A 15,474-nucleotide genomic window follows, 5' to 3' on the forward strand; every position below is an offset into this window, starting at 1 on the left:
TTGATATTAAGGATATAGTATATTAAGTACACTGCTGGCCATCCAAATTGCAACACCAAGAAAGACAAACGATATCACAACAAAATTTAGTAGATAACATGTTGACCAAGTATCAAATGATTAAATTTATAGACTTCTGTGAAGTGTGGTTCCTTCCAGAATCAGTAGCCAGAGTAGCCACCATTGTTGGAGATCACCGCTGCCACACGCCTCGGCATTGATTCAAAGAGATTTTGGGTGTGTTCTTGGGGTACAGCAGACAAAGCAGCTTCCACACGTTGCCAAAGTCGATCCTGTGTGGCAGCTTGGGATGTAATCTGTGTCAATCGTTCAGCAACCATGGACCACATGCTTTCTATCGGCGAAAGATCCGGAGAGCGAGCGGGCCAGAGAAGCAATTCAATCTGGCGATTGACGAATAACCCTTGGACAATGCGTGCCACATGTGGTCGCGCATTATCCTGTTGAAATATGGCTGTGGGCAAGCCCTGAAGGTAAGGGAGGACACCTCGCTCCAATACCTCGGATATGTAGCGCTGGCTGTTTAAAGTACCGGTGATGTGTATTAGAGGACTGTGCGAGTGATATCCAATACCGCCCCATACCATAATACCCTCTGCAGGACCAGTGTGGCGGTGCATAACGCATCTGTTCAGCGTCCTCTCTCCACGGTGTCTCCAGACTTGAATCCGACCATCATGGTGTTGCAGACAGAAGCGTGACTCGTCAGTCAAGACAATTTCCTTCTATTCTGCTATCAACATTCTTCGTTCATCGCACCATTGGCGGCGGAGACGTCTGTGACTCTGCGTCAAGGATAGACGAAGCAATGAACATCTTGCGGACAGACCACTCTGCTGTAAACGGCATCGAATGATACGCGCAGACACTGGATGATGCGTTACAAACTGAATGTACTGTGCTATGGTTCGTGATGTGGCTGAGCCATCCGTCACTGCCATGCGCACAATGTTCCTGTCATCACGTGAAGTGGTGCACTGAGGTGAATGCGATCGAACACGTCGGTTCGTCGTACCCTCCTGCATCCAGCGGTCCCATATCCACATTACATTTGTTTGGTTTCGTCCAACACGACTACCGATTTCCCTGAAAGTAATCCACACTCTCGGTAGGCCACTATCCTTCCTCTGTCGAACTCGAATACTTGATCAAATGGTGATCGTTGTTTACTACGAGGCGGCATAATTGATCGTTTTATTGAAAAACCTACAAGAAAAACACAATTGCCGAACTTGAAATCGTCGAAAACTCCAAGCCTTAATTAGCGCTTTGAAGTGGCGCCACAGGCGCGCGTGATGTGCTTCTGTGCTGAAATTCTAATCATTTGCATATCTCACATCCGCTAATGTTGTAAATTTCATGTTATTTGCATGTTTTCTTCAGGATGTTGCATTTACGGTGGCCAGCAGTGTATTCCTATAAATAGAAGCTACAAAAATGTCAGTGTTTTGTTATATTTAACTAGTCGTCTTTCAGACTGTTATGTTTAATCCAAAGGAATATTAGCCCAAAAGGGCTATCAGTCTGAAAATGGCGTTTCGCGTCGTTCGCTATAAACTGCATATCATTTTAAATTGTTACCACCAAATATTATCGTTTTGTATTATATTTAAAGGAATTAAACAATGAAGAATCTTCATGAATATAGGGATGTTTCTCGCATTGTGAAAAAACGACGGTACCTACAGCCATCAAATTAAGAATAACACAATCCTAGATCCGAACATAGGCACCCGGAAACCCAAATTTCGATTTTTTTTTATTATCTATTTCATGTTTGGTAAAACCGTAACGAATTTCTAATTAACAAACTCAATGATTTCAAAGCGAGCAATGACAACACTGTACGGGAAAAAATAATCTCCAGTGCGCGGAACTGTCTATCGGAAATTCTAAAGATATGATGTTTATAAATATTTTGTGACACCGCTTCAATTGAATTTTATATGTAAGTACATGATACTTAATAAATAAAGGTGACACACAAAACGTTAAGAAAACGCCCCTCTGGGCGTAATATAAAATATGAGAGCTTTCATTTTTTTTTCCATTTTCAGCTTATTTGCATTTAAATAAACTAATTTGAAATAATTCTTCAACAATCGTTCTGATTTTCATAAATTTGGCAGAATGTTGACAACACCTCAAATTTTAGAAATTTAGCATATTTTATATATGAGTTGATCAATTTCAGTTCGTCTTAATATATAATACTTATCAGATTAACTCTGACAATGGTTAAACGGCTTGCTATATAACGCAATTTACATTCCTTTAGGATTGCTAATGTAAAAGTTGCAAGAATTAGCAGATGTTATAAAAGAAAATTTATAATGGTATTTTATCTGACATTGCTTTTTTAATTACTTACACATATATCTTTTATGGTCATACCATATATTTAGATTATTTGCATTATTACATTACTAGGTTAGCATTTATTGTATTCATTGATCCGTAGTGTGGTCACAAATAAAGCCTGTTTGATTTTTTTTCAGCTGTCTTACTTATATCTACTATTTCTATATTACTTTCCTGTATGATGTCTGCAAACTTCACGACTTACGTGCGTATTTGTGTATATTTAATTATGGAGTCAATAAATCTTTTGTGAATCGTTTATTTAAGAAATGTTAAACAGAAGACTCTTAAATTATGCAAATATACAGGAACGTTCCTTGAATACTTTTGCGGAAAAGTGTTTCTTTTTTAAGAGTTCCATATTGTGGTATTGAATGTTTTTCAGTATTAAACAAAATATAGAAAAAGCCTTTGCTTTCGGCAATGCAGCTAAATAGCAGAGCATTTTCTCGTTTACATTTTTCGTAGCATAAACAATAAGAAAGGAAAAATATGTTTCGTCGATGTAATTTTGCTTGGTTTCGACATAGTGAGGCTGTTATATTGTCACCAATGAGAGAAAAATAAATAAATGTTTGCTTTTCTTAATCTAAAGCATACAGAAAGCAAAATAATGTTTTCCCTATACAAGAAAAAAAAAATTAAAGCTTAAGAACTCAAATTGCTGTCTTCAAGATCATGGCAAATTTTAATAAATAGTAGACTCAAAAGCATCTTAACATATTATTGATTAAGACTTCAACCAGGAAAAACAAGTTTCTGGAGATCTTTTAAGTGAAAATTCCGTACATTTTCAAACTATTCAGTTAAATTAAATTTTTTGCAGTTTTTAATCAAAACGATTTTTTACTTTAATCTTTTATTAGAGCTTCTGTTATTGCCATCTTTATGCAGAGTAAAAAAATAGGAAACGTATTAAAAATTAAATTGATGAAATTATCCATCGATTTTAATCAAAAGAATTCTTTTTTTAATTTGATCTTACAGTTATTAATTGATTACATTAAATTGTCATACATAAAATGTCTGTTATTTATTAATCCATAATTTGTATATTTTGTTCAAACCAAATGCTTAGTAGCGAAACCGATGTTATGACATTACTAAGATAAATGTTCAAGACTTGTTTCTCCCTTTTTTGGGGAAAAGAGGACCAAACCTTGAATTTGAGTTGAAATGGTATGCTAGAAATTCTTTTATGTAATTACTTTGTTTAAGAATGATGCGTATTTTTATTCTGCTTAAAAAAAATACAGAATTGAATATATTTTATGTCTCTTATTAATTCAAAGGAATAGTAACAGTGTTATCTAGTTATTTTATTTATGTCTTGATTTCCAGATATTAAATAAAGTTTAGGCAGTGTTAAAATATCTGTCAAAATAACGTCTTGATTAATGTAAAAATGCAAATGAATATTAAATTCACTTACATTTTTACGTTAATCAGAAGCTTTTTAAGTGAAATATGGAAACTCCGTGAATAATAAAGACGGTATTTTGGAAGTAAAATGTTCTATGCTGATTGTAAGAATATGCCTTAAATAAAGATGTTCAGATTGAAACTGACGATTACAAAGAACATTGAAAAATTATACTAAATTTGCGGAAGAAAACAAACAATGTCAAATTAAACTTGTTGCAAAGAAGAGTATAACTTCAAATTCAATAACTTTTTACCTTTGAAATTCAAATGCCATCTTGGAAAACTAGGATAGTTTGGGGAGAAAAAAAGGGAAAGTATGAAATAACAACAAAAGTATGCTCAAAAACGAAGTCAAACTTTACCGAAATCTTGTATCATGTGTGACTTCGGAAAGAAATAATTTTCTATTCATAATACTGTACGAGGATAGAAGCTTTTCTGCAATCAGAATTCAGAAATTTATGTGCTTTTGACATAAACAGGTCTTCGATGTAAGTTTAAATACCTTTTACTATTTTCACAATACATTTATTAAATTGGTGTTTCGGCTTCCCATTTTCGAATCCAATTTGTAGCTTAGAATGGATCCGATATATTTAAGTATGTATTCAGTATCATTACTTCCCCAGTAATTTCTGACTTTTAAAAATAACAAAAGAAAATATATGGTTGAAATTTTATTTTCTGATTTTCATGGCCCACCAACGGTCGAGCGGTAAGTCGCTGAACACTGGTAGTTCGGTCCGAGGTTCGAATCCCGCGAACGGGCTGGCTGCATGGGCGATTTCGTGGTTTTCCCCATATGTAACGTGTATACGAGCGAGCTTCCCGTGGAAAGTCCTCTACTAAGGCATCCCTCCTCTTATGCAGATAGCCCTAGTGTGCATAATCAATCGTAATTAAATAAATCAAACCAATCTGATTTTCATGCACACTTGCACAGGATCTGGTTATTTTTCCTAGTCTTCGATTTAAAATCCTTACAATGCTGAATGGATTTGAAAACAGTATACTGCAGAAATTTAGATCTTCTATTAAGTTTACACATTTCGGTTATTTTTGGTTTGAAAGACGTAACTTATTCTTTATGTTTTTTTCTAGTTATAGTGCGTGAATTTTGATGTATTAGGTAATGCAATACAAATTTATTTATTAGGCGAATTGGTTGGTTACACACTCATTAAAATATTTACATGATTTTGATTATGCTGTGCTTTGTTTCAAATTATTCAAGCAATTATTCCACAAAAAATCTCAAAATGTGTTTGACAGATGCCAGCGACACGAGTGTAATGAATGGTATGTTTTTCAAAAAGTTTTCCAATTTTTTCCTATACAGTGCTCAGAGTTTGTGTTTAAATTTATCGATTATGGTAAAATATGTGAATATTACCTGCCTAAGGGGTTTTAGCTTTCTTACGGTAAAGTTTTCTTATAAGAAGGGGTCTTTAAGAAAATAAGCTAGTACTGACAAAACATATGAGGAAAATCAAAAGAAACATCATACATTCATTCTTCGAACCCGAATTAAGATGCTCAATGTAATTTAGTTCTTGACTCTTTCATAAGAGTTTTCAAAATTATGATTATTTTATTCGGTTATTCGAACGTGTTTAAGGATTATTTATATTTTATATTCATTTGTGTTAATTTATCTCATTTTAAATCGTGATAATCTTCTTTGTGAGCGTATTGTTTCTAATTAGTCCATCCACATGCAAATTAACTGTGATTTAAATTAAGACAAAATACCAACTATCTGTTGCTTAAAAAGTGAAAGCAAAGACTTTACATTTGATTATATTGCGAGAAATGAATTATGAAATACATCTGTTATATGATTTTTTCTTGCTTGTGTTATTAAAAATTTAAAGTTGAAATGAAATACTTAAATTTGGGAAATAAAGCTTGATTGAAACAATGAGTGGTGGGCTCGATAGTAAATACTCCACCTGTAAAATGCTTTTTCTTTTCTTTTTAATAATCAATTATTTGGGATCCTCTTAATAGCGAAACGTCCTGCATGTAATGTTGCTTATAAAATTCCTTAGGCACAATGTCTTACATTCATTTACTATCTGTAAAAATTAATAATGAAATTATTTTGTGCATTGCAATATAGCATCAAATAAAAAAAAAAAGCTATCTTATAGTCTAGTGTTTATTTTTCCGATATATATAATTAGATTCTAAATTTTGATCACCAAAGTTAAAACTTGAGGAATATTTAAATAAAGGATATGCAAGTATATGCATAACATGCCACTGAAAGAATAAAGGGAAAATATAAATTTTTTGACAGCGAAATATAATACAAAAGTCTGAAAGACGTATATTTGTGATGCAAGCATACATAATAATTCTATGATGCTTGCATTTGCCTTATTTATTAGCCGAAAATGTGCTATTAGTATCGAAATGGGATTTAGCGTTCATTCATTATAAACGGCGCATTATTTTTATTGTTATCACCTAATATTATCGAGCTGTATTATTTTTAAAGACATTAAATAATGAGGAATCTGCATGTATGTGTGTCCCTAGCTCTGTAAACAAATGACGGTACCTAGTGTCATCAAATTATGAATAACGTAGTCCTCCACCCGAACATGCGCCCCTGGAACCCGAATTGGGAATTTCGAAATTGTTTAATTATTTGTTTCATATTTTGTAAAACTTTAATAATTTTTTTATTAATGAACTCAACGATTTGAAAGCGAGCAGTGCTAACACTATTCGAAATGAAACATTTTTATTGCAGGAGCGCCAGACTGTTTCCTTTCGGAAAAATTTCGGATATTTATCTTTTAGTTTAATTAATAAACTTGGATCTATGACAGCAACGCGTTGCCACTGTCAAAAATAAAATATGTACATGTTCCATGTGCCAGCGTGTTGCCATTCAGTAACGCCAAGGTATTTTCAGATTTAATCTGGAAATTTATAGAGTAATAAGCTAAGGAATTTAAAAATGATAAACGCAGTTCTTAAGAATAATACTTTTCGCTACTTTTTTAATGTTATTGAGTTAAAAAACATGTATTAAAATCATGAAATGTCTAATTAAAAATATCTTTCTTTCTTTAAAGCAACGGCAGGGCAGCCGATCCATTGAGGAAGTTAGCATATTGGCCAGATAGCCCCGTTGGCTGAATTAACTTTTCTACAAAAGTTCCTGGATTGCAGACGCCCCAGTCCTATGTTTCGTGAAGGAGCAAGTAAACTAATATGTTTTAATTCTTTTCAAAAGTCGATTCTTTTGTGCAAGATGAGTGCTGGACAAGGTCTGAGAGTGCAAAATAAGCGCTGGACGAGTCAATGGTTCAGCGATTGAAGACGGGGCAATGTGGGTGAGGAGAACAATTTCACTTTCCATATGTACGAAGCTAGAAATAGATGAATATAACGAAAATACTGTTAATCGGCTTCCACAATGTGAACAATTAAAGAGTTGTGTAGATAGTTATAATACAAGTAAAAGTATAACTGAGTTATATTAATGTACTTAGCCCAATTTGCTATGTATTGCATTAAGTGTAACAATAAATCCGCTCAACCGGTATAGAGGTTATCTTCGTTGACTGCCGTCTGAAGAGCTCGGGTTCGAATCCTGGAGAAGGCATGGATGTTTTTAAATGTACAGTGTCGGTGAGGCATGGCGGCCTCGGACCCGTCCCCCCGGGGCGCTCTCCATCAAAAGTGGGGCTGAACTGAGCCAAATCGCACTGTCTCTTGTTAGGTTCTCAAGGTTGTTGCAAACGGGATGCGTAATCTTGCGCTCCTTGCCACGAGGAATTTCGTGGGCTTAGGCTGACCAAAGAATTATTCTTTGGGCATCAGACAGGTGAGCATAAACAACAACAACGTAAACATTTAACAGATATATATATATATATATACATAATAAGTAAAAAAAAAATTAATCATGAGAAAAAAAAAGAAATGACACAAAAGGAAATAAAATGAACAAAAAACGTTAACTTAAATACATAAAAAGAAAGTACAGAAAATAAAGGGGTTGTGTGTTCGACGAGGGTGGCAGCTGAAAGTTACTGCAGCCTGTTTTAGGTGTTATGACGCAATCCCGCTTCGTTTCAAAACATAGCGATTTTCCTAAGTAACTTCAGCTCATGCACGGATATGCTCATCTGCTGCTTGTCTAACGCGATGTTCTGGAGCTGGACACATTAAAATCATTATACACTTTTCCTTTTTATGTTAACTACTTAAGGCGTCTCGCCACTCAATCGGCTAAGTTTAAAGAACTAATATAGCAAATATAAAATTTTGTATGACAAGCTCTAACACTCGATAGGGAAGTCTAAAGCTATGCTGTTTTTAAAGGTTTTATAAATTTGCTGTCGAAGTGAATGTTATGCTGCATAAGTGCAAAGAGCGGGGTATTTAATAAATACGTAAAGTCATAAAACATTCATAACGGAAATGGGTTAGCAGGGCGTGAATACAAGAGCAGACTGGTAAACTGCGAACTCGGTGAAAGAGTAAAAAACATTAACAAACTCTTTTTGCCGAAAGTTAAAATCTGAAACCTTTCAGATAATTATTATTATTGGCTTATGACACATGCAGAATTTTTTTTCAACAGAAGGTGACATGAAATATTGACTATGCGCTGTCTGGGATCAAAACCGCGGATCTTCCGACTGCTAGCCGTATGTACTACCAATTGCTTTAGGAGAGCGCTCACGGAGGGTGGCAATACCTTTCCCTACTAACAGGATGATTGGAGAGAAAGGAACGAGATTAAGTAAACTAAATCCAGGTGATAATAGATAATCGTCAATCACATTTTAATCGAGCACCACTGTAGAGCTGCTATTAGCTATTCGGTGCGTGAATCATAAAAAAAAAATCAAGTATTTCTTGACCGGATATTCGAACTATAGGTCTTTGTCATTAAGTCAAAAGTGTTGTACGTTTTACCCAAGAGTACGCATGGATAAAGGCAGTAAATCTTTACATTCTTCCGACTTAAACGGTGACAGAATAGATAAAGTAAACCTGTTATGTTAAACGAAGTTGATGGTGAATTATCGTCCACCAAATTTCAGTACTGTAGAGTCTACTAAGCTTTTTTTTAAAACCCAAGGACATGTTAAATCAACTATACCTTTGCCGGGATTCAAGCCACCGATCTCCCGATACTAACCGGGAGGGCCACCAGCTACACCACGACAGCACGTGGGGAAGGGAGGCGATAAATCTTCATGTAAGTGTACTAAATACCATATTTTCATGCATTTATATTGATATTCTAAGATATATTTCGTTTACAAATCGATTGGTGTTTTGCACATACCGACTGACCTCTGATATATTTAGAGGTTTAAAATACTCATATGGTCCACAGTTACAGCACACTTTAATTTATTGTAATAATTAATAAAATATGCAGCACAGAGTAGCAATGATTTTAGAAAAAAATGTTTTCATTTCATCTGTCTCAGAATTGATGTCCTACTTCCAAATTAAAAGCAGAGAACTTTGCATCAGTATATTCTTAGGTACTAAAAAGAATAAGTTTAAACATGCTCCGCGAACACATTAATTTTGAAAAATGGAAAAATTATGGTTGCAAACTCACGACAGCCGCGATGCGTGACAAATGGTTAAAGCTTAGTTCAAGGCGTTCGTTCATCAAAACAAAGTCGAACGAACCTTTTCCATTACCAGAATCTTAAATCTTACAACGCGCCGTAAACCTCTCTCACACAAAGCAGGTTTTTAACATCTTAGTTTATCTCAAGGGAAATCATCCATACGAGCGTCGACGCGAAACCACGCCCACGAGTCCACGCTTCACGTTATGCTTTTCAATTAGCCAGAACGTAAGACAAAAACTGCAATTGATTTTCTACTTTTGAAAATAAACTGCTACTCTTGTAAATTACGCCCGTAAGAGCGAGATTAAAATAGGGATGAAAAAGAAAATTTCTTAATCTAGCTCCATTTTGGAGATGAACAGCTAAAATAACTAATGGGAAAAAAGTACTGGAAGGCACCTGTCCAACCTCTTTTTCGTTAATGACCAGAAGGAAAAGTAAGCTGCTGAGTACTATCTACAAATGACCGGGTTTAATCACATGCTACCCATACCTGTCATTTTCTGGAGCGAAACATCATTTTGAGAACTGCAATTAAGTGCTATTGCCTTAACAATTCCAATCAATATGCAAATATGTTGCACACATCAAACGAGTGCACTTTTTCTCTCTTCTGTCTTCAATCTGATGCTCTGTGTTTATCTTGAATCTATAACTATTTGAGGTGAACCTAATATTAGAGAAATACTCCTACCTTTCGATAACGCAAGTAGAGTAAATTAGAAAATATAATCTTGACTCTGCTTCTGGATATAGCAATGGGAGATATAAATACACGGAACGCATATCTCCACTTCAATCATTTATTTAATCTTTGATTAGAGAGAATCTATATATGCGTGTTTGCATGCTGTTATGTACTTGTGTGCATGATGTGGTTCCGATAAATTTTGGAAACAGAAATGGAGTTATTTGTTTTGATGGCATCACGCTTCCCATTGCCATTTACACGGATGGCAAGACCAAATTACATGGGAATTATCTCTATTTCTAGCGCATTATTAAGAGAATGCACGAAAAGAATATAATTAGACTACGGTTTATTGTAAGCGAGTCTTGTATAGACACCTTTTGGTTTTATGAGATGTACAGGGCGTGTTTCTTGAACATCAAAATATCGAAAACTGATTGCTAGAATTAGGACTACCATTTGCGGCTTAATTGCAAGGTAGCAAATATTCTGAATTATCGGCATTTTCAGTTTCATTATTCTTCTTAAAGTGAAGAATTAAAATGAGCATTTGGTTCTTTAAATGAAACATTGGAATTATCCAAGTATTTCTGTGGCTGGCAGAAATTTAAAAGAATTAAAATAGTTGACACTGAATATTCCATACCGCTCCTAGAAGATCTTCCAAAATAATAAAATATTTAACATTAACCCATATTGTTCCGCAGAAGATATCCTGCAATAATTGATAAAATTAAATATCAGTAGTTTGTGTCTTTGACTGTGTTTATTAACTCGGAGATGTTTTTCGATTTTCGTTATATTAGTTTATTATCTCACTTACTATAGAAATTTGGGTAACGCACGATCTTATTCTCTCGTATACAACAAATTAAATTCTTCTTCCCCTCTATGGTTGCTCTTATAACTTGAGAATTGGAAGATGAAAATACGCGATCTACTCCATTTTTCAGATAATGATTTAAAGGAAGAACTTACAAAATAATAATAAAAAATAAAAAAAAGAAACATGAAGAGATGAAGACACACACAAATAATGCAACAAGAGAACAAAGCACACACAAATGATGCAACAGAAAATATTTTAAAAGGTTTATTACAGTTACTATTTTCACGTAACGTTTTTTAATTCCGTAGAAATGGTCGCATTTATACATTTGAGTGCGTATATAAAACAACGCATTTTTCTGCTACGTAATTAAAATATAAACATACTTGTTAATAATTGTAAAGAAAAGCCAAGAAAAAATTTTTTTAAGATCTAAAAAAATAAGAGATGAGTAATAAGAGATCTTAATTTCTTGGGAAGGAAACCTAAAACTTAGTGATTGAATTCCTAAGCTGTGTACCTTTTTTACAGTTGCAATCGGACGCACCAAACTTATATATATTATAAATTTACAAGTTTAAATGGTGCTAAGTTTAACGACGTCGCCATTTGTTTACATTCGAAACTTAGAGAATATAAATTGAATCAGTTACTTCACCAACTACAGTGTCTTTTTGCGGAGTGGAACTAAAAGTAAACTTTCAGTTTTGTGCACCGAAAAATCTGTCTCCTTCTTCACCAGCAGGCCGAATTGCTTATGTTTTTCAGTATTTTATAATTTTTATTGGAGATTATTTGAATTTTTGTTTGTTTCGCCACGAAGTGAGAACTGAACTAATTGAATGAGAAATGGATCTCCAATGAAATTCGAGAGAATAAATTTAAATCAAATGCAACGAAAAATTTATATAACTTAATGGACCTTACAAGGAAGTCGTGTGGTGTCCACATCAGATGTTTTTTTCTCAGCTGAAAGCTGGAAATGTGTCTCAGTGGCCTTTGGAATGGGCTTAAATTCGTTTTTGTTTCGGAGGGGCTTGGAACTACGAATGTGCCTCTTGGCAGCTTTCTCAGAGGTCAGATATTAGAAGAATGTTCGGAATGTCGTTGGCGAGAAATGATTTTTATATATTTGTAACATGTCTCAGTTTAACATTATTCCCTCAACTGTCCTTTCTTAAGCGTCTAGAACAGTAACTTAGTTAAATACTTTTTACTGATGATTCCAGCAGATCGCATACTTTTACTTAAATTAGCTTCTAGCTTTGAATCATTAAAATATTTGGATGTATGTACGCAGCCTCTTTAGTATGCTATTATTCTTTTCAAAAGAACGTTTTGTAAGATTCTCGAGTAATTTTTGAATTTTCGGTAGGAACAATACTTTAATATAAAAATTTACATAAAAATTTTAATGCAATAGCAAATTTATATCTATATTTTGAACTTGCACTCAGATCAGTGAAGAACACTGCGGGGAGAAAATTTTACATCCTTTGCCGAAATATCCAAGAGAGTTGACCAGATACCCACTCAGCATTGTGAAGGTTGAGAGCTTAAACATTGATTAACCGTGCTCGACTGGAAATTTGATTAACCTCGTCAACTGCTCAACTAGACAACTTGTCAAATGGACCCACTGGTCGTTTGTTAAACATATAAAGTAATAGAAACGTGTACACACATACAACATATACAATATATAAAGATGGAAAGAAGACTTGATGTAATTTTCTTTTGTTCGTTTGTTCTTTACAAATGTAGACAAGACATTGGTAATCAGGTTCATCGTAAATGAAACATCTTGTTTCTTTATTTCGTAAAGTTGCAAAGAAGAGATGCTTTTTTATTTTGCCAAGTTTCAGTATGTGCCAAATAGCGTTTTGGGAGAAAGATTTTCTACTAAAAAAATTGTTCTAAGCATAAACTTTGGCTTTATTGATATTACGCTTATAAATGACTTCTTCTTTTCTGTAAATGATGAGTAGTCTGTTTCTCTCCGACTCATTCTAAGTCTTACACTGATATCTTCGCCTAAACGCCCTTATCGTTTTCCTTTGAATAATTAATTCATTTGTACAGCAAAGATTTGACTTAGGTTTTGGAAATTTTATTTGTAATTTTTGTATTATTCTACAGGTTCCTCAGTTACCTGTGTAATTAATTTGTCTATTTGATTTTCTGTATGTAAATTTCCAGAATATTGGAAGTCAGTAAATAGACTTTCCGGAGCTATCCATTCGGTCCGATATAGTTTCATTCTCTGCCTATTATTTTGCAAAATTAAGACATTGTCTACTTCGAATGAAATGGTCCGATAGTCACTTAAACTAATATTATCTTCCACCTTCCAGTTACTAATACATAAATCCCGAGAGATTTTTACCATAGTGAGACCTATCCATGACTTTCCTCGAATAGCAATGCATGTGGCTAGACTATTGGGGTCATTGTACAAAGTAAAACCTGAAACAGCTAAAACATCACATATTTAAATCCCTCTGAGATTTGTTAATTCAATAGAAAACAATGATTCTACTGGTTTACGTTTAAAAAAATTTAGGTTATTTGTTAAAAAAATTTATCAATCATCTGCCCATCATGGTGTAATCGAACTAGTTTAAATATCTCCATAATTTTATACCACCATACTGGGAATGAAAACAGATAAATCTAAAATATACAGCTAATTATATTATACCCAATTTATAATTTCCCAGGGACTGGAACATCAAGAACACTACACTAATGACTATTAATAACATTATGTATTCGATTACTACGAAAGTTTTATAAAGCTGCGAGGTAAAAAGGAGCATCTCGATTGAGGAGTAAAAATCTACATGCACTCTTTTTAAAAGAACTTTCTGTCATTGCAATTCATTATTTTCCAAAAGGTATTTATAAATCTCAAATTTTTACCTAAATTTCCTTAATGACAAAATGAGAAAATTGCTAGGTGAAAAATTTAATATACTATCCAAATTAAAGCTCTTCTATTCAAAGACTTCACTTTTGATACTCTTAGGTCGCAACTATGGTCAGTATTCGCTATGTATTACAAAGCCCCCTACAGACAAAAAATTAAGGGTATTATTTAACTACAGGAAACTCTCGATTGACATTTACGCATACCTCACTTCATAATTTAAATTAATTTCATTTTATTAAATGTTTTAAATCCTTTCGGTTTATTTGAATCCCTTTACTTTCAATACAGTTTTTATTCTTCTAACCAAATACAAAAATATTTTAAAAGACAGTTATTAACACGTTTTGGAGTTTCCAAAAAAATTAGTTATGTCATAATTACGAAATCTGACACTTTGTATATCCGTAAAAGTTAATAGCCATTCTATTAGCTTAATTATTGTTTGATTAGGAAACGCACACTTTGGTATCCATCAAAAGATATCCATATTACACATGGGGAAAACTACGAAAACGCTAGCCCATTCCCAGGAATTCGAATCCCGGACCGAATTACCAGTGTTCAGTGAGTTCTATCGGTCTGCCGCGGTGAGACATAACTATTTTATTACAAAACAATGGCTCGGATGGCAAAAAACAAGCGTGATATTTAATTTTAAAATTTCAGATTATATTCAGGGATCGTACACAAATTGAAGAGTGAAATATTTGCATTTGTACGCAACTAAAAATGGTACACCAGTTTACAAAAAGATTTATCGTGGTACTAGATGAAAAACGAGGATTACTATGTGGATTATAGAGAAACGAACTGATCTCTAAAATTTTTGTTTTCCCCAAAAGGTATCTTATTTACAATATCTTAGAGATTTTGTGCCTCAAAAAATATTCGCAGGCATTGGCATATTGCCAAATCGTAACAACATCTGCAAAATTTAAAAATGGATAACTAATAATAATTGAGTGATTGTTTTGCATGGCTATTATCATTCTAAAATAATAAACTGCATGAGAATATTTCAAATCATTACTTTAGATAAATTCTCCTTCGGCATGCCATATGTAGCAAAATATATATATATATATATAAGAATGTTCGACTGCAGTAATAACCCTAAAGAATATCACTGAAGGAAATCTTTAAGGTAGGAGGCTGGAAACATCAAATTATTATAATTTATTTTAAACTGACCACTTAAAGGCAATTTCGAAAACGGCGATAAAAAATCTGGAATTCTGAAATTAAATATTTAGGTCAATTTGTGTTTTATTTATTTAATACGTTCCCCGCCGTTAGGCACTACAAGGCAGGGGAAGAATGCCCCATGGAGGACGTTTTAAGGCAAACTGGCTCGTATCCACATTATACATGAGGAAAACAACGAAAATGTCCATGCAATAAGCCCGTTCGCCGAGATTACCACTCCGGACGGAACTAGTAGTTTTCAGCAGCTTTAACCGCTTGGCCTCTGGTCGGCCTTCGATCAAATTTTGTTGCACAGAATTCAAATATTTTGTGTATGAATATTAGGCAAAGTAGTAACTTTTTTTGTCGTAGATTTTAATCAGGAGTCTATTTCCAAAGCAAACAG

At 33.8% G+C, this 15,474-nt stretch overlaps 1 protein-coding gene across 1 annotated transcript in view; it reads right to left on the reverse strand.

Moving 5' to 3' along the window:
• Positions 1–15,474, reverse strand: part of LOC118181837 (cell adhesion molecule Dscam1-like) — a 1,450,682-nt gene that overhangs the window by 477,532 nt on the left and 957,676 nt on the right. The gene's annotated exons all lie outside the window — the stretch shown is intronic.

Source organism: Stegodyphus dumicola, chromosome 5 (genome assembly GCF_044657685.1).
Source record: "Stegodyphus dumicola isolate Sdum_Otavi_A_Nest chromosome 5, ASM4465768v1".
NCBI classification, from domain to species: Eukaryota; Metazoa; Arthropoda; class Arachnida; order Araneae; family Eresidae; genus Stegodyphus; species Stegodyphus dumicola.